Consider the following 19,414-nt stretch of genomic DNA (forward strand, 5'->3'; position numbering starts at 1 on the left):
GGCGTCTGTCTCAGTCCGTTTCGGCGGCTCTAACAAAAACACCATAGGCTGGGTGGCTTAAATCACAAGCAATTATTCCTCCCCGCTCTGGATGCAGGAAGCCTGAGGTCGGGGAGCCTGCGGAGCGGGGTTCACGGTGAGGGGGCCCCCTTTCTGGTTTGCAGGCGGCTGTCTGACTGAGCCCTGACACGGTGGAGCCAGATCCTCCCTCTCCTTCTGTTCTTCGAAGGACACTAACTTCGCTCAGGACCTCAGGACCTCCCAAGGGCCCCATCTCCTCATATCCTCACATCGGGGGCTGGGGCTTCAACAGACAGGTTTTGGAGGGAGATACAAACATTCGGTCCACGGCAATAGTACAGGGGACCTGGAGCTTCTCAGGATGGGAAAATGCGGGGGCCCGGTCGTGGGCGTACCAACCAAGCACGTACGTGGCTGCCCAGGGGGGTGCTGTGGCTCTCCTCTTGTTTTCCAACGTGTTTAAAAGGCAGAGCAGCGAAATGACACTGCAAAACGGCGGACCGGAGGCCCTGTGTCACAGTGTTGGCAGGTTATTCCATTCCACGTGCTGGCTCTGGAGAGCCTCAGGCTGGGGTGCCCAATCCCTCGGGCAGATGGCTGGGTGTCTCACTTCCTTCCATCTCCCCGGCTCCCCTCTTTGTTCTCATCTCCCCCTTTAAAATGCAGTTCCTTTTAGAAGCAGATGACTCGGTACACACAGTACTTCTGAGGATACATCCCTGAGAATTCAGCTGTAAAGCCCAGGAGAAGCACTAGCTCTGGGAAGAAGCCGAGCCCAGATTTCAGGGAGCCGTCTCCCTCACGCTTGAACGCGTTCTCCTTTCTTGTTGACACTTGTTCAATTCCCTGTCTACACCCTCCTCTCCAGACAGATGGACAGACACAGAGACAGACCCATGCTTATTTTGGTCTCAACATTTCTTTGATGAAGGAGCGCTTTCAGCCAGGCTCCACTGCTGGCTGACTCCTAAGGAATCCTTCGCATTTCATCTGTCTACCTCATCCCAGCTCGCGGAACACCTCATAAACATTCCTCAAGTCCCCACACTCCTCCGAAACAGAAAACGAAAACAGCAATGCTAACAACACAGGCGGCCCTCCGACTGCATCCTCCACCCTCAGGTACCTCATCTGCAGAGTCAGCCAACCTCGACCCACCACAGATGGAAAGTACTAGGAAAAAAATTCCAGAAGGTTCCATACAGCGACACTTGAATCTGTCACATGCCGGCATTTATGTGCACAGCATTTACATTGAATTTGTCATTACACACCACCTAGAGATGATTTAAAGCATACAGGAAGATCATGTAGGTCACATGCAAATATTTGTCTAGAAGCGACTGGAGCATCTGTGGATTTTTGGCTTGCGCAGGGGAAGGGGGGTGGTCCTGGAACCAGTCCCCCGAGGATGCTGAGGGAGGAAGGTGATGCGACGATTTTCTCCTGAACAACTCGAAGTGAGTCTAGTGTTCCGTCTCATCTCATTGAAGAAGACCGGTCCCATTGAGGAAAACGGGGAGGGCTGAGGGAAAATGTAGGTCATTTGCGAGGAAAGGGCTTATTTTGCGTGTTGTTCTCCAAACCAGTTTCTACCCATGAGCAACCAACTCTTGCTGAATCATACTCTTGAGAAGAGGGAAAAGCTGGACGGCTGGGCTGGGCAATTATCGGTCACTTCGCTATCAGGCAGGCAGAGCAGAAGTCAGCATGGGAAATGCTCTCCAGGTAAGAGGTTGGTTACTCACTCGCTGACCTTGACCTGTGACCTGTCTCTTTCCTTTCTGGGAAGAGAGAGACGCGCACACACACAGAGACTATTCTACCATCTGCTAAGCCTGAGCGGTTGTTGAAAGCATGACCTGGTTAATTCCAGCAGGCTTCTTCTGGCCTTAACACACCCTGCCTCGCAGGTGACTCAATCCAGCCTTTTCCATTAAGAGAAAAAGGCATTCTGGAATAATCTTTCAGTGAGTAAGGGACTCCCCGAGGATACACACAGGCAAAAAGAATGCTACTTCTATCACAGTGCTAACGTACCATTACTAGCGGTACACACCCTAGGACCTTCCGTCATAGCTAAATACAGAAACTGGTTTGAGTGGATTGGTGGAAAATTTAGTCCAATGACACAGAGACCAAGAATGACCACAGGGGAAAAAGTTAAAACTCCAGAGTGCTGAAGCAAGGGGGAGGAGTCGGGGGGAGAAGAAGGCTGCTTTTAAATATTTTGCAGCTCCAAATGCTCTGTGCAAGATTCTACCCTTGATCTTGAGAGCTCAGAGAACAGAACTGGGGCCAGCCAATGAGCTTTCAGGAGGCAAAGTTGTCTCATTATAAGAGCATCTAAGCTGTGCAAGCCATTCTGGTGAGCACTTTTACAAATGGTGCTTCACTGACCTGCCTGCCTCCCAGTCCTGCCCAATAGATGTCATGTAGCCCTGTGGTGCAGGAGTTTAACAACTGAGGTTCAGAGAGGTTAAGACACTGGCTTCGAGTCACACTGCAGAGAAGAGGCAGAAATAGGCTTCGATCCAACTGTGGGCTCTTCCCAAGGTTGTCCGCATGTGATGGTTGCCATTCAGGGGGACACATAACTGCTAAAAGGGGAGAGAAATATGCAAGCAAATAGAGCATAGGAAGCATCTTCTGCTCGTGACAGGAAAGCATTTTCTCTAAAAAGAATTTTAAACCCTAAAACTTTGACGATGGGCTTCTCCTCAAGAAATAGAGTGGCGAGACCATAAGCTTTCATTCTTCTTTCTTTCACTTTTTATTAAGGGCAGTTTTGTGGCAGCAATAAAGTAAAATAACTCAGTATCGATGTTCAGTAAGCTCCCCATCAAACACAGAGGAAAAAAAAAAAAAAAGAAGAAGGATGTCGCTATAAAAATATCTGTAAACTGATCCATCCAGAGAAGACAACTTTAAAAGCCAGGGCAAATGGATTCTCGGTTGCCCTTTCTTTCCATCTCTTTCTAACAGGTGTAATCTTTCCTAACTTAAGTCTGGACAATTCCAAATGATGACTCGATTTGCCATGATGGACACAGAAGGAAGCAGGGAGTCCTGACGGGTTTAAAACATCGTCAGCCTTTGCTTCTCTGCATTTCGGTTTTCTAGTGAGTAAGAGGAAGGAAGCCCCAGGGTGCCTTTCCCTCAGCCCACACGTACACCATCCTGGCCCCACAACAGCATCCTAAAGTCTTGTCCTTTTTTTTTTTTTTTTTGCTTTTGCTTTTTAGGGCCGCACCCACAGCATATGGATGTTCCCAGCCTAGGGGCTGAATCGGAACTGAAGCTGCCGGTCTTCGCCACAGCCACAGCCACAGCCACAGCCACAGCCACGCGGGATCCGAGCCACATCTGTAACCTACGCTATAGCTCACGGCAATGCTGGATCCTTAACCCACTGATCGAGGCCAGGGATCGAACCCATGTCCTTATGGATACCAGCCGGGTTCTTAACCTGCTGAGCTGCAATGGGACCCCCGTACAGTCTTGTCCCATGATTGCAATTACTGGGTATGAGCACAGCGTGTGGCTAAGAGGGTAGCACATTGGATCCCAGCCCAGGAGTCAGACCCCTTGACCTTGAATCTGGTCCCCGTTCTATGAGTGACCCTGGGATGGGCGGATGGTTTAACCTTTTGCTCTGAGCTCGAGGGTCCCCGTCTGTGAAGCGGGAACACTGATAGTATTCACTTCACATGCTTGTCTGATGGTGACACGATTGAACATGGGCTGTGGTTCTGAATTTCCATGTTACCAGGTTCCTCCGAGAGGCTCTGAAAAGCTCACAGGTAAAGGCTCCATGCCAGAGGGTTGGATCGACAGACACAGCCTAGGATGTACAGCGGAAACTTCATCAGCTCATGTGGGGAGCCCGGAGGCAGACAAGACATACTTGCTCAGCCTGGCTCAGTGGGAAGCACACAAGCTTTAGGCCCAGACAGACTTGGGCCCAAACCCTGGCTTTGCTATTTCTTAGCCACGTGGCCTTGAGCGAGTTACTTGTCTTCTCTCTGTTGTCTCATCTGTGAAACAGACACAAAACTATCTTGCTGAAGTTTGCTCTCGTAGGCAATCAATAAGTGATGCTTTAAAAAATATATACTTACCTTTACAGAGATTGCTCAAACTGGAAGGGAAGATAACAGAAATGGGAGAAATGCTGCCCATTTGGAGTGTTTGAAACAGGCAGTTAATCTAAGAACTAAGAAATATGATTCATCTTTTTTAAACAACGGCTGAAGCTGTGTGTTTTTTCCCTTTTGAACAAAACAAATTCATGTGCTCTCTGCTACACAGTCGCTGCCTTTTTTTTTTTTTAACTTAACGATATCACTTGGGGATTTTTTTCAAATCGGTACGTAAAGAACGCCTTTGCTCTTAGTCTATGGAGACGTGGTGTTCCACTCAATCGATGTCTCATAATTTAACCTGTCCCCCTGTTTAGCTTGTTTCCCTGCATTTTCTTTTGCAAGCAATGCAGGAAGGGATACCTTTTAAATAAATCTTTTCACACAAATGTGTCTGTTGGAAAAATTCCTAGCAGTGGAATTGCTGGATCACAAGGTACGGACATTCGTCAATTTGTTAGAAACGGCAGCATCGTCTTCTCCAGATTTTGTACCATTTCCTACTCAGATGGGCAACAGGAGAGAGCCTGTTTCTCATACTCTCATCAACAAAACCTCTTGTCCAAGTTTCTTTTATTATTATTATTATTTTTTTTATCTTTTTTAGGGCTGCACCTGTGGCATATGGAGGTTCCCAGGCTAGGGGTCAAATCGGAGCTACAGCTGCCGGCCTGCACCACAGCCACAGAAACGTCAGATCCGAGCCGCATCTGCGACCTACACCACAGCTCAGGGCAATGCCGGATCCTCAACCCACTGAGTGACGCCAGGGATTGAACCTGCATCCCCATGGATGCCGGTCACATTCGTTTCCGCTGAGCCACGAAAGGAACTCCTCAGACTTTCTAATCTTTGCCAATCTGATCACCAAAAAGCGCTATCTCATTGTAGTTTAGTTGGCATTTACCTTAGGGGTAGCATTGGGCATATTTTCATAAGTTTCAGGAAAATGTAAATATCCTTTTCCAGGAAATGATTATTCATACCCTGGCTGAAACTTTCTCTCTTGGTTTGCTGGACTTTGTCATTTTGATTTATAGCAGCTCTTTACATATTTGAGATAGCAGGCTGTGGTCTGTGATATAATTGCCCAATATTTTTCTCCTAGCTTGTCATTTATTTTTTTTTTTTCTACTTTGCTCACTGCTGTCTTGGTCTGTTTTTGTCAGTTTTCCATGCAGAATTTTTTTTTGGGGGGGGGGGGTTGAATTTATGTAATTTTTTGGTTATAGCTTTTGGGGTTTGAATCACAGTTTTAAAAAGGCTTCCCCACTCTGACGTTGTCAAAGAATTTTCCCTTAGTTTCTCCTGATACACTTACTGTTTTATATTCAGCATTTAAATCTTGGATCCTTTTGCAAGGTACCCCAGTGAAAGGTATGGATCTAACTCTCTTTTAATTGGCTGAATGCTATTTCTTCCATTTAGAGGAGAACCACTTGTAAGACCGTGATACATAGGGTAAGAACAGAATTAGCCCTGAAAATTTCGAGCAAGGAGAAAATGAACAATTCCTCTTGTTCAATAACTTCAACAGCTGACTTTCTTCCAGTTTTCCTGGTGTGAAAGCATATTCAATATTCTTCTCCCTCTTTTCAACAGTTGTCACTCACTTACTAAAAATATTAATCTTCACAGTGAATCGAGTTAAAAATTACAGATGGGAACAGCGAGTGACAATCTCTGAAGAGGGCATATGAGTGATGGGGCTACAGCCCCCTCCCCCTCAAAGGATTCTTCTTTGTGGGCATCGGACCTCCTTTATCGCCGATGCCTTAAATGCCTCCGTGCAATAACAATATAATCATAAGAGCTAATTAGTAAAGATTTTGTGTCTTGTTAATGATGTACAATTGATTATGGCTGGAGGACAGAATGAGACTAACCACTCAGCCATGATGAGCCTTGCATTTTATCTTCCCACAATATGTAGGAGATGGCATTTTTATGACTGTTTTTCTATTATGGAGACAATCTGAACCCACTCACCCATCTGTTTCTCTCCAGCATCATCTTTTACTACCACCAAACCTGAGCCCTTTAAAAATGTAGAGATCATTCTGGATGCCTGATTACAGGAAGAATGAAGAAACTTAATTACACATGGACCAAATGGGGAACAAGCATCAGAGCAGCCCCTCCCAACGCTCTCAGCTTAATTTTTTAAAGTATGGCTTTCTCCCAGAAAGCCACGGGCCATAATTACATTATACAAGTGTCTGATTAAAACCAACTTTAAAGGAACCACTTAAATAACTATAATCCTTTTTTTTTTTTTCTGGACCATATCACAGTCATGAATTCTTTTTAAGTGGAGGTAGCTAGATACAGCATAAATATGCGTTAAAATATTTATTTAGAGAAAGGAACAGTATGCAGAGACTTGGGGACACTTCTGTAAAGGCCACTTCCCAGGGGTCCTGCCACCTTCTCCCATGAGTCCAGTTCCTATCTTTTTTTTTTTTTTTTGGTCTTCTTGCCATTTCTTAGGCTGTTCCTGTGGCATATGCAGGTTCCCAGGCTAAGGGTCGAATCAGAGCTGTAGCTGCTGACCTACGCCACAGCCATAGCAACGCGGGATCAGAGCCACGTCTGCAACCTACACCACAGCTCATGGCAATGCTGGATCCTTAACCCACTGAGCAAGACCAGGGATCGAACCCGCAACCTCATGGTTCCTAGTCGGATTCGTTAACCACTGAGCCACAATAGGAACTGCCAGTTCCTATCTTTTTCTTCCCTCACTGTCTTCCTTCTCTGTTAATGAGTCCCTTCTCCACAAAGCTCCTTTCTTTGGGGTGTGGGGGAGCAAAATTTGCCACCCCCAAATGTCTTTCTTGTTTTTTCTTTTAATTTAATGGGGGCCGTATTTTATTAGGCGGTGCTGGGGCTTGCCCACAGTGCTCTTAATCTATAAAGCCCGGGTGTTCTGCCAATTTCTCTTGAGCACTGAATACCAGAAGCTGGCAGCCAAGTGCATGTTGGACACAAGCCCCTCATCTGTCGTCTTCATGTGGTCAATAGCCACTGCTGGACACAGCACCTTCTTCATCTGGAACTTACAGGTGGACTGCACTTCAACGCTGGCCACCACGTTCTCACCGTGGGTCAGCAAGGAAGGGGACTTGTCAGCCTTATTGAGATCTGGGCTCAGGATTCATGGGGTCTTCTTGATTGGAGACTCTGAAGCCAAAAAGCCATCATACTTCTTGCCTAGCCTCTTGACCAGTTTCTTTCCTTCTTTCTTTCTTTTGCTTTTTAGGGCTGCATATGGAGGTTCCCAGGCTAGGGGCCAAATCAGACTTGCAGTGGCGGACTTACACTACAGCCACAACAACGCCAGATCTGAGCCACATCTTTGGCAATGCTGCAGCTTGTGGCAACGCTGGATCCTTAACCCACTGAGTGAGGCCAGGGATCGAACTTGCAACCTCATGGATACTAGTCAGGTACATTACTGCTGAGCCATGACGGGAACACCCCATTTTCTTATTCTTGCTGAGTTTCCTCAGTGCCTTGATGTCCCTGCGCGGGATATGCACAACCCTGACCTCGTCACCATGCTGCTGGTCTCCCAGAACACACTCCCGGAGACCTTGAGGGCAGGGAAGAGACATACACTTGACGATGTCCAAGAAGCATGTGTCCTTCTGAGGGTCATGGTTCTTCAGGCTGATCCGAAGCTCCATCATCTCCAAAAACTTCCCAGCACTTGTGCTGGTCCCCATGCAAGACCTCACACACTGCCTCACAGAAGGTGTCGCTGCAGACTTCGCTGCTCATCGTGCCTGGTGCAGTGATAACTGGAAAACCCCAAATGTCTCTTTGGCATGTGGATTATTTCAAGCTGAAAAAAACCCAAGGCTCAAAAGACTCAGGAAGAACTTCTGATCTCCCCCCATAACCACCTAAAAGAATTTAGATAAAGGACCTGGACCAGGAAGGGACCTATCATCACATATCACTATAGTATGAACGAGGTGTGCAGACAGAGGGAAACACCCCATCCTCTCTGAAGTCCTAAATCCCGGCCTTCAACGTCCTTTTTTGTCTTTCTCTGAAGATGGTATTTAGGGTGAAAGTTTCAGTCCCTTCAGTGGGTTGGTTTTCCTGGGTCTCTCCCATGACCACATGTTATTAAGCATTTGTTTGATTTTCTCTCGTTAATGTGTCTCGTGTCGGGTTAATTTTCAGACCAGCCAGAAGACTCTGGAAGGGTAGAGGAAAATGTCTTCTTTCCTAAGAGGCTATGGTCCAACACCCAATTTTTCAAAGGGATGGGAAGCTGGCTCTTTTCCGAGTCGGTCCGGAGCACACAGCTGTGATGAGAAAAGTACATAATAACTGCAGAACTTCAACGGCTGAGGATCAAGAGTTTGTTATGACATGGCTCTTCCCTCAGAACATACAACCAAGACGGTAATTCTGGCATTCTAATTCCCTGCTGCTATTTCCTGACATTTGAAAATGTCCAAAGACATTCTCCTTGGATGCCTGCGGAGCGGCCCTGGGTCCTCCACTGCCGGGGCTGTCAGCCGCACTCCCTGCCTGACCCAGAACACGGCTCTGGCTTGGGGCCCCCCTGGCTCTACCTGCCCTCCACTCCCCCTCCTCTCCGGGGTGGGGTGGCGGAAGGGGCCCTGTGGCTGGTGGGACACACCCAGGACCTCAAAGCGCAGAGGATCAAGAGTCAATCTGTCTCCGGAAGAAGCTGCGGGCATTTTGGAGCTGGGTCCCGGACATCTCCGCTGCCCTTCTTGTTCGGTGCCAGTCTGTCGGCTTGGCCTTGGCTTTGTTCTACTCTGGCTGCTATGCCAAGAGGGAAAGGGTACAGAGATTTGCGGGGGGAACGTGATAGAAAAAAAGAGTTATGTTTTCGCCTCTCTCTAGGTGACTGGAGCGTGGTTTTCTTTGTCTTTTTACGGGCGCACCTGCGGCATATGGAGGTTCTCAGGCTAGGGGGTCTAAACGGAGCTGCAGCTGTCGGTCTACACCACAGCCACAGCAAGGTCAGACCCAAGCTGCATCTGTGACCTAAACCACAGCTCACAGCAATGCTGGATCCTTAACCCACTGAGTGAGGCCAGGGATCGAACCTGCATCCTCATGGATACTAGTTGGGTTCTCAACCTGCTGAGCCACAATGGGACCTGCTAAAAGTGTGATGTCAACAGACAAATGTAAGCTGTCCTCTCACCTCTTAGTGCAAGGAGTACAATGAAAGGCTGGTGTTAAGGGCAGGGGGGAGGTGGGGGGTGGGGGGGACACTGGAGGATTTGGAAGTACTGAGCAGGAGGCATGGGATTGGGGAGGGCTTCGGTTTTCACCCTCGGAGGAATAAACCAGCTGGAGCCATGCTCACCCACCCAGTCACCCCTCTCCTTGGCCCATGGCTTGAAACGTGGTAAAATCAGGGCTTGACTATTTGGAACCACACAAAAAAGGAGGATGGTACTGAAGATGAGTTCCCAGCAGGCTTGAAGAATTCGCTCTGATGGCTTTGGTAACTGGCTCTTACAGACACCGAGTGTCTCGCTAAATAGATCAGGAAATGGAGAGGGTGGCCGATGGGGACATCAGCCACGTTCACCAGTCACCACGACACTGTCACACAAGTAACCGCTGCTCTGCACACATCCACCAGCTAAAGTTAAGCTGCTCTCCAACTGGTGTTGGAAGGTGTTTTTCGTGGAAATTCTGCTTTTGCTCAGCACGGGCCTGGATGGTGGGACACCATGGGTGACCTCCCTCCGTAAGACACGGGGAACAGCAGACCCGTTAATCTGGGCTGATAGCTGCTGCTGCTCTGTCTTACAGGCTTGAACAGAACTTTCACGTTTCGTACTTGTGCCCTGAGGCAATGCAATCACGAGAGTTACAGTTTTATGAGCAAAAATGATAAATAAGTCAAAGGTACCTCATTTCCAAAAGAGGAAGGCAGCAGCAGAAAATCATCGAAATAGTCACGCTTCATATTTCCCTTCGGAGGTCCCTGCAAATCTTCGCCTCTTCCCTGAGCAGGGCAGCCCCTGGGGAGCGTGTTACTATCTCAGAAACACCTCTCCCCCCAACAAATGAACAGAAAATGAAGCACCCTGCCCCCTCCCCCTGCAGCAGCTACTGTTTAAAGGAAGATCGCATGGTTCCTTCCGCCCCTTGCCCAGGCTGCCATCTGAAATGCCGACTAGTTTGTGATGTTTGCCCCACTGGCTCAGATCCCAGGTTTGCTGGGACCCTGGACATAACAGCCGATCCCAAAGGGCTAAAGAGTTAAGTCACTGTTCTCCCACTTGTGACGTCTGCCTCTGTTCCCTCTGTTCCCTGCTGGGATCTTCGAAGCTTCCCTTCCAGGTCAAGGAGCTCCAGGCCCCGCTCTCAGGTCCTCCTTCTGAGGCTACTCCATTCCCTCCCATCTCTTCTGCATGCCAGCCAAGGCTGGGCAGAGTCGAGTCAGAGACGGGATCTGGCTAATTGCCACTGCGGGTCCCACGGGCCCTCCCCATGACCGGGCCGAGGCTGAGAGCAGAGAGAATGTCTTCTCCCTGCCCCCTCCCCCCCTCAAGCCCCAGCCCGCTGCCCTGGGTGTTCAGACCATGTGGGTCAGGGGTCCTCTGTGCTGTGTTAGGGGCGAGGAGGGCAGAGAAGAATAAGGAAAAGAGAGAAGCATCCTCCTTAGGGTTTTCAGTTTGATTGGACGCCTCTGTGGACCCCGTGTCCCCTGTCCCCTGTCAGCATCTCACGAAGAAAGCTGAGAAAATGAAGTCTTGGGAGGTGCCAGTGTCTCTGACAAAATATGTTTACAAGGACTTCAGCGGAGCATGAATGATGGTCCCTTAACCAGGTACTGAACCCTCCCAAGGGGCTAAAGCTGTCTTTTGATGTGTGTCAACTCTGTGGCCCTTAGTGAACAAGGCAGGACCCAGCGTCTATAACAAAGGGAATCACAGATCCGAAAGCTCTTTCTGCCCTGACCGCGGGTCCACGGCATCCAGGTCCACTGTTTCCCTGAGCCACTGGGGAGCCCTGGGGATGGAGATACAGCATTTGGGAAGTTCGTGGACCAGCTCATCAAAAGGCCAGAACTGAAAGCAAAGGGCCTTTTGCATCACACACAGAATCACGTTTTCAGAGGCTTGAGGCAGTTGGGTGACCAGAAAGCCCCCAGAGATGGAGTGGCATTGCAATGGCTAGTTAGTCTGATGGCAAAATCCCTGCCTTACTGGGCTGAGCTACAGTCCTGACAGAGAAGTAGAAGGATTATATGTGTCCAGAATTTTCCAAGGTGGGATGGACACTATCGTTCTCATCTACTACTGACCAGGGGGAAACGGGACGCAGCCTTGGGACATCCCCATCAGAATGACCTCTTGCAGGTGCCCCGCTGAGGCCAGGATCCCAGGGAGCGAGAGATCATATGGTAGCGACCCTCTATTGCTGGCAAGGGGGCATGGCCCAGAATGGACCTGAGGATGGAAGGAAAGCTAAGCGGGAGATGCAGAGCTGCACAGACAGCTGGGGGAAGGAGCCAGTAGAGAAGAGCTGGTTTCTTCTAGGCCTGAGGACAGAAATAGTCACTAAATAATGGGACATACAGCCAGTGTCCTGACACAGAACCCGCTGACTCTGCCAGCTTGTGCATTCTATTCCTCCTGAGGCCCAGGCGAAGCAAACCAGACACAAAAAGGAGAACAGGCACAACCACTACAGAGATCAGTATGGAAGTTCCTCAGAAAACGAAATACAGAACTACCATATGACCCACTCCTGGGCATATATCATGACAAAACTTTCCTTGAAAAAGATACATGTAACCTTATGTTCACTGCAGCACTATTCACAATATCCAAGACATGGAAACCAACTAAACGTCCACTGACCAATGAATGGATTAAGAAGATGTGGTACATGTACACAATGGAATACTACTCAGCCATAAAAAAGAACAAAATCATGCCATTTGCAGCAACATGGATGGAACTAGAGACTCTCATACTAAGTGAAGTAAGTCAGAAAGAGAAAGACAAATACCATATGATATCATTTCTATCTGGAATCTAATATATGGCACAAATGAACCTTGCCACAGAAAAGAAACTCATGGACTTGGAAAACAGACTTGTGGTTGCCAAGGGGGAGGGGAAGGGATGGACTGGGAATCTGGGGTTAATAGTTGCAAACTATTGCCTTTGGAATGGATAAGCAATGAGATCCTACTATATAGCACTGGGAACTATATCTAGTCACTTATGATGGAGCATGATGGAAGATAAAGTGAGAAGAAGAATGCGTGTGTATGTGTGTGTGTGTGTACATACATATATACATACATATATGTATGTATGTGTGACTGGGTCACTTTGCTGTACAGTAGAAAATTGACAGAACACTGTAACCCAGCTATAATGGAAAAAATAAAGATCATTTTTAAGAAAGGAGAACAAAGAAAATATTTATTCACCAAATATCTATTGAGAACCTACTGTATTCGAGGTCCCATCGAGCCCCTGGGGATATGATGAAGAACAGCAAACAAAAATCCTTGCCTTGTGGAGCCAACATTCTCAGGCGAGGAGAAGGACCGGTGAGCAGATAAATTAGTGAGTGCGGGGCGTGTCCAGAGGTGGTACATGCTATGATATAATGACCGCTGCCTCGTATTGGGAATTTCTAAGTGTTCGAAGCACTTCACATATGTGAACCTTATTAGCATATCCCCGTTTCAGGGATGAAAAAACTGAGGCTTTAAGAGGTGGACCAACCCACCCAGGGTCATGCCTCTGGGAAGCCCAAGAGCCAAGGCTCCCTGGGGCACTATGACCCCAGGGTCCAGGCTCACGGTCATCTCCATATTGCAAGAGGGCAGGGGAAAGGAGTGCTGGGGAGGGTTGAGTGGGAGGGGTGATTTTATTTATTTAACTAATTAATTTTTTATTTTTGCTTTTTAGGACCACACCCATGGTATATGGAAGTTCCCGGGCTAGGGGTCGAATCAGAGCTGCAGCTGCCGGCCTACCCCATAGCCGAGCCGCGTCTACCACCTACACCACAGCGCACAGCAATGACGGATCCTTAACCCACTGAGGGAGGCCAGGGATCGAACCCACAGCCTCATGGATACTAGTCAGATTCATTTCTGCTGCCCCACAAGGGGAACTTGGGAGGGGAGAATACTCACAGAAGCCTCACTGAGAAGGCGACAGCTGAGCAAAACCCCGAGAAGAGGTAAGGATGAGAGACACGAGTCTACCTGGGGGCAGATCACCTGACTTTGAGAGCCCTGTGGCAGGAGGATAGAGAGGAACGGGACGGGGAGGGGCTCTGGCTGGGGGCTTGTGACAAGGGGACACTAGCCTGTGATGTGGCAGAGCTTCGTGGCAGAGGGCTCCGAGATGCTTAGAAGGGCTGTGGCTTTTAGTCAAGTGAGTGTGAGGGGAGGTGTGGCATGGTTGAATTTCAGAGTCAAAATATTCCCACTGCTGTGTTGGGAAGCGCTGAGGAGCTCTGGGCCAGAAGCCCCGAAATGAGCTGGAGGATCCTTGGATTCCAACACCCCAACAAGTGACGCTACTGTCACTGGGGAGGGGGGAATTGGCAGGCCCAACTGTCCCTCCAGAAGTCACTGTGAAGTCTTTGTGGACCTGTCCCCTGGGCTGCGGGGCTGGAGAGGGTGGGGTCCGTTCTGGTCGCCAATGAGGAAATGCGAGTTTCTGTTCTTGGCCACCTTGAGCCCGTGAGACATCAGTGACCGATGTCCTTGCTGAGCTGACCGTGGACCGCCTCCAAAGCCTCGTCTCACTCGCTTTCCAACTTGCGATTTTCTTTCTTTCCTTCCTTCCTTCTTCCCTTCCCTCCTTCCTTCCTCTCTCTCTTTCTTTCTGTCTCTCTGTCTTTCTTTCTTTTTCATTTTTGGCCACCAAAACATGGAGTTCCCAGGCCAGGCATCAGATCCAAGCCACAGCTGTGACCTAATCCACAGCTACGGCAACCCTGGATCCTTAACCACTGTGCGGGGCCAGGGATTGAACCTGTGTCCCAGTGCTCCCAAGAGGCCTCTGGTCCCACTGAGCCACATCGGGAGCGCCTCTTTCCCCCAAACCTGCAATTTTCAATTCCCTGTTTCCTCTCCCACCAAACTCAACCTGGCAGCTTCCTCTCCCACACCTGTTCTTCCTCCTGACCCCCGGGTTCTTCAGTTGAGAATTTTAGTTGTAACTCACTCTTTCTTGGTGTTCTGTTCTCCTCCAAGTAATTCTGATTCCTATAAATTACCCCTCAAAGGCATCCTTTCTTCCCAGCCCCCCTGCAACCAACCTTTCTTCCTGTTTCCCTTCCTCTGGACACAACTCCGCTGTCCTGCCAACAGGGCACTCAGCTCCTGGATCCGCCCTCGCAGCAGACGCCCCTTGCCAAAGGCGAGCTGTGAGCTCTGCTTCAAAATCTTCAACCATCCCTCACCGCCTGGGGGACCAGACACAAAAGCCCCAGCTTGGCAGTCAACACGCCCCCACTGTATGTCACATCTGTCTCAGCTTATTATTCCCTTTCTAACCCGTTAACATCTAACACTGCAAGGCAGGGGACTGGAGAACTTTCTACAAGATCCTGCTCCTTCCTGCCTCATGCTCTTTGAGTCCAAAACCAACCTCTGGCAGCTGTCTCCCATACTTTCTTCCTGCAGATTTTCTTATGCCCCTAGCATTTTCTCTCTGCTCTAACTTGCTGTATCTCCTTTGCGCTATAGGTGTGTATTTCTGTCCCATTACATGACTGGTGACCTTGAAAGCAGAAAGTTGAAGGCACTAAGTGACTTTGGACATCTACCTAGGTCCTTGGTGCTTTTTCAATCATTAATTTCTTTATCCCATAAACCTGGAAAGCCAGGCACTATTCTAGGCTCTGAGAGCACAAAAGTCCTAAGAGACCGCTGCCCTCTCCCACGTGCTTGTTGGGTACGCCGTGCAACCTGAAATAATTTACAAATCACCAGAGTGCTAACCTGACCATCCTCACTTACCAATCATGTTTCCCGCGTCCTCCTACTCCTGCGCTCATAAATCAAGGTAATTGCCTGGCAATCTGGCTAAGCCTTGTAAGGCAGAAGAGCTGTTCATGTCTTGTGTCAAATGGTGAACAGGGAGGGGGAGAAAAAGGGTAAATTACCCTACCTCCCATCTGTGCCCCATCAGCTCTAAATCCCCAGGAAAAAAATGTGCTCAGGACGGTCAAAGAAAGATTTTTCCAGCAGAGCCTCCCAAAGCAGGGTTTTCTGCAGCAGCGAAGGGGCTGGCTCTAGGATGCACGCCTATGTGAAACTCTGTGCTGATCACTTACATTTGAGAGAGAGAGAGAGCGCGCATGTATACTCCCACGGGATTTCAAAGCTTCCCTTCCTTGCCCCGACTGCGCACAGAGCCAGCAGAGCAGGCCTCTGAAGGTCTGACCGGGACACATACTGCACATTTTAAAGATGCCTCGTGAAATGGAAAACACCCCCACCTGTTCAAGTTCAAGTGCCATTCTGATATCTTATCCACAGTCCATGCCTTGAGGACTGAGGCATGCTGAGATGTTCAAATGGATTCTCACCCAGAAATAGGGGACAAATGAGATGTGTGAAGGGTAGTCAGTGCAGAGCTGTGGTCAGGAGCCTCCGGAGCAAACCTGCTTGGGCTCGAACCCTGACTCCACCACTTCCTAATTGTGTGACCTCAGATGGGCTTCTTAACCTCTCCATGTTTCACACTCCTGGAAGTGTTTCTGTGAAAATTAAATGAATGAATATTTATAAGAGGCTTAGAACAGTGCCCGGCAATAATTAGCACCATGTAAGTGTTTATTAAATTAAAAAAATTTAGACTTCATCTTTCTCTGTTTGTTTGTTTTTTAGGGTTGCACCTGCAGCATGTGGAAGTTCCCAGGCTAGGGGTTGAATCAGAGCTGCAGCTGCCAGACTACATCACAGCCACTGCAACGCGGGATCCTTAATCCACTGACTGAGGCCAGGGATCAAACCGGAATCCTTATGGACAGTAGTCGTGTTCGTAACCTACTGAGCTACGATGGGAACTCCTTCTTCTCTCTCTCTCTCTCTTTTTTTTTTTTTTTTTTGCTTTTTAGGGCCACATCTTCAGCATATGGAAGTTCCCAGGCTAGGGGTCAAATCGGAGCTGTAGCCACCGGCCTACGCCAGAGCCACAGCAACATCAGATCTGACCTGCATCTGCAACCTACACCACAGCTCATGGCAACGCCGGATCCTTAACCCACAGAGTGAGGCCAGGGATCGAACCTGTGTCCTCATGGTTCCTAGTTGGATTCATTTCAGCTGCACCATGACAGGAATTCTGGCTTCGTTTTTTTGTTTTTTTTTTTTTAAAAAAAACACTTCCTCTTTTTAAGGAAAAAAAAATAGGGCAGGTGGGCCCATTGGGAACCTCACCGAGCACCCCATTATGCCCTCATCATTGTTTGGAGCAGACTCTGGGTTTCCCACAGCCTCCTGGGCAGCCAACATTATTTGTAGGAAAAGGAAGGGGGTACATTCCATCACATGCAGTACATTTTTATACCGGCTCCTTTCTTAAATGGAAGAAAAACATCCAAAGAGGGAAAAGAAATATCTTTCCCAAATGCAACTTGAATAAAACTGCATAAAGGAAAGCACTGCAGGTAAAGCAACCCTCTGGATAGAGCCACGCACATGCTACCCCATTAATGAGAACCACGTGCTGTCCTGTGGGGCGAGAAACTTCCCGAATTGGCCCCCTTTATGCCTTGGTTCCTCCTTTATGTGCAATTTCATCTTTCTGGGGCCTGTATAAATCTCTCTCCCCCTGTATTATCTTCCCATTAGGAGCGAGCGGCCGTAATGACAGCCACCTGTTTTAATGACAGAGCCAGGAGGCCATCAGTTTCAGCGGAGCGCTGTTAATCTGAGTCACCTTCCCCTCCAGGAACGCCGTCCCGCCCTCATGCAGTTACGAGCCATTTCCAGAGCACCTGTTCCCCCTCCAGTTTTAAAAGGTAAATTCCTCCCAGAGGAGGCCCCCCGCTCATCCCCACACCCCCTGCTCCGCTCTCGGTGTAAAGTCTTGCCCTCTCGCTCGCTATGACTGTCTCAATCAAACCAGCAGGGGAAGCAGTGGAAGCTGGGAACGCGTAGCTGGAGAAGGCACGCGAACATCCTGGAAGGGCCCGTCGGAAATCTGTCAGCAGAGCTGACGGCTGCCTTCCTCGGCTTGCAGCCTGGAGCAGCTGCTGAGGATGCTGACAGGTCCTTGCGGCACCTCCTCCCGGACGTCAGGTGTGCGGCCCCCAGGGCTCCGTGGGGTTGAGCGCCGGTGACCGTCGCCCATGCCACTTGTCACTCAGACCCACACAGCAGCTCCCGCGGCTCTCACCACCTCCCATCAGCAGCTTTTCCGGGCTCCGCAGTGCTGATCTGTCACCCTGGCCTGATTTCTCCGGTGTCAGAGCTGCTCTGGCCAGCCCAGCCATGCTCTTGGCTTGCCCACACGGTCCTTGGGTACAGCATGGTACACCCTGGAGACACACGGCCTCGAACCAGGGACTGGCTCCCCCTCTACCAGCGCAAAGACCTCGAGCAAGTCTTGCCACTTCTCTGACAAAAGGCTGCAGTGAGACTGGTGACAGGTGCCATCAGGCAGGGAGCAGGGTTCTCAGCACATATGGTTTCCTGTTCTCCTCCCTCCCCTGAACATCTGAGTCTTGGCCATCCTCCAAGGCCCAGGTCCTCAGTCCCACCTCCTCCAGGAAGCCTTCCCTGACTTGCCAGCTTGCACTGTTCCTTTGCCGGCCCTCCAAGGACCTCCTTCTCCTGTCCTCTCTCTCTTTTCTGTCTGTGTGGCTGTGCCCAATGCCTCTTTTCACGGCTGAAGAGCAGGTGGCAGGACAGGCACAGTCTCCATCCCCCACCCTCCAACCTTGCTTTTCCTGCCCCTGTGGTGGGCTCCTCAGCCACCTCCTTATGCTCCCATCGACCCCTGGTTCAAATGTCTAGGAGATCCACTGAGGCCACCAGTCCTACAGGTGGATCTGAATCCTTCCTTGCTTCCTTCCCTCCTGTTGAAATGGAAGCGCTGGCTGTCCTCTCGTAGTCTGACCTTCCACCTGTGCTCTGGGTCCCATGTCCCCTTGCCTCCCCAGGGGCCGTACCCCTCCCCCACTCTCTCTACCGACACCTCCTATGCATTTAAAGCTGTGTAAGTTTCTCCTGCCTTGAGGGTTGATGGGCAATGGATGGGCAATGGCGCCCTACTGTACAGCACAGGGAACCGTGCGTGACTGGGTCACTTTGCTGTACAATAGACATTGAAGAAACACTATAAATCAGCTATACTTCAATTAAAGGAAACAGAAACATCCTTCCTCAAGTCCATTATTTCCCTCCAGCTACCTCCTCTCTCTGGGGCCCTTTGAAGCCGAGCTTCTCAACTGGATCTTCTGGACTTGGTCACTTCCAGCGCCCCACTAAATCCGCTCCAACCTGGCTGTCTTCTCCGCTCTTGGCTCAATACTTCTGCTGGGTTACACCTTCTTTACCTGTTCCCTGATGCACATAATTACTGAGGTGCAAGCCTAGCCCTCTGCCCTCTGCCTGCAGAACACCTTCCCCAAGTCAAAATACACCCCACACCTCAAACATCAGCTTTTTGGTAAGGACTTCTGGAATTATATCTACACCAAGAAAAGAAGTGCTTGGAGAAGAAGGAAGAGGCCAGTGGTACCCAGAACTGCAGAGCCTATGTGCTCTGTGCCTGGAAGCATGTCTGTGGGACTGGACTGAGCTCTTCATGGGTCACTGGCCACCTCTTTAAGCTTTGGTAGCGGGGAGGAGGGTCTCTACCTGATCCTGCAGATCAGCCTCCTAAACCCAAAGAGGCCAAGTGACTAAAGAGGCTCAAAATCACCCACCTAGACAGATCCAGGAACATCTAGTATGTAATCCAGTCCTGTCACAGGGACTCCTGCCATCCTGTTTAATGTGTGCCCAGGACATACGGACCATGTCATTTTACGGTATGTAGAGACCAAGCTTCCCCTTCCCTGTGTGGGCCAAACACCACACCCTTAAGCCATGGCCAGCACGCCCTCAGGTGGTCAAGCTGCAGAGTCAACCCTTTCAGGAGCCATTCTTGGCAGGTGATGGAACAGGTGTTTTTTTCCAGGTTTCTAGAGCCTTTCTAGAGCATCCCAATCTTTCCACACCTAGTTCTAGACAAGGGACTCTT

The 19,414-nt window shown here is 49.5% G+C and overlaps 1 protein-coding gene and 1 pseudogene across 1 annotated transcript in view; both read right to left on the bottom strand.

Annotated features, from left to right (window-relative positions):
- Positions 1–19,414, bottom strand: part of CELF2 (CUGBP Elav-like family member 2) — a 549,068-nt gene that overhangs the window by 378,923 nt on the left and 150,731 nt on the right. The window lies entirely within an intron of this gene.
- Positions 7,018–8,518, bottom strand: LOC125112931 (60S ribosomal protein L10a-like; annotated as a pseudogene).

This window comes from Phacochoerus africanus, chromosome 12 (assembly GCF_016906955.1).
Source record: "Phacochoerus africanus isolate WHEZ1 chromosome 12, ROS_Pafr_v1, whole genome shotgun sequence".
Lineage (NCBI taxonomy): Eukaryota > Metazoa > Chordata > Mammalia > Artiodactyla > Suidae > Phacochoerus > Phacochoerus africanus.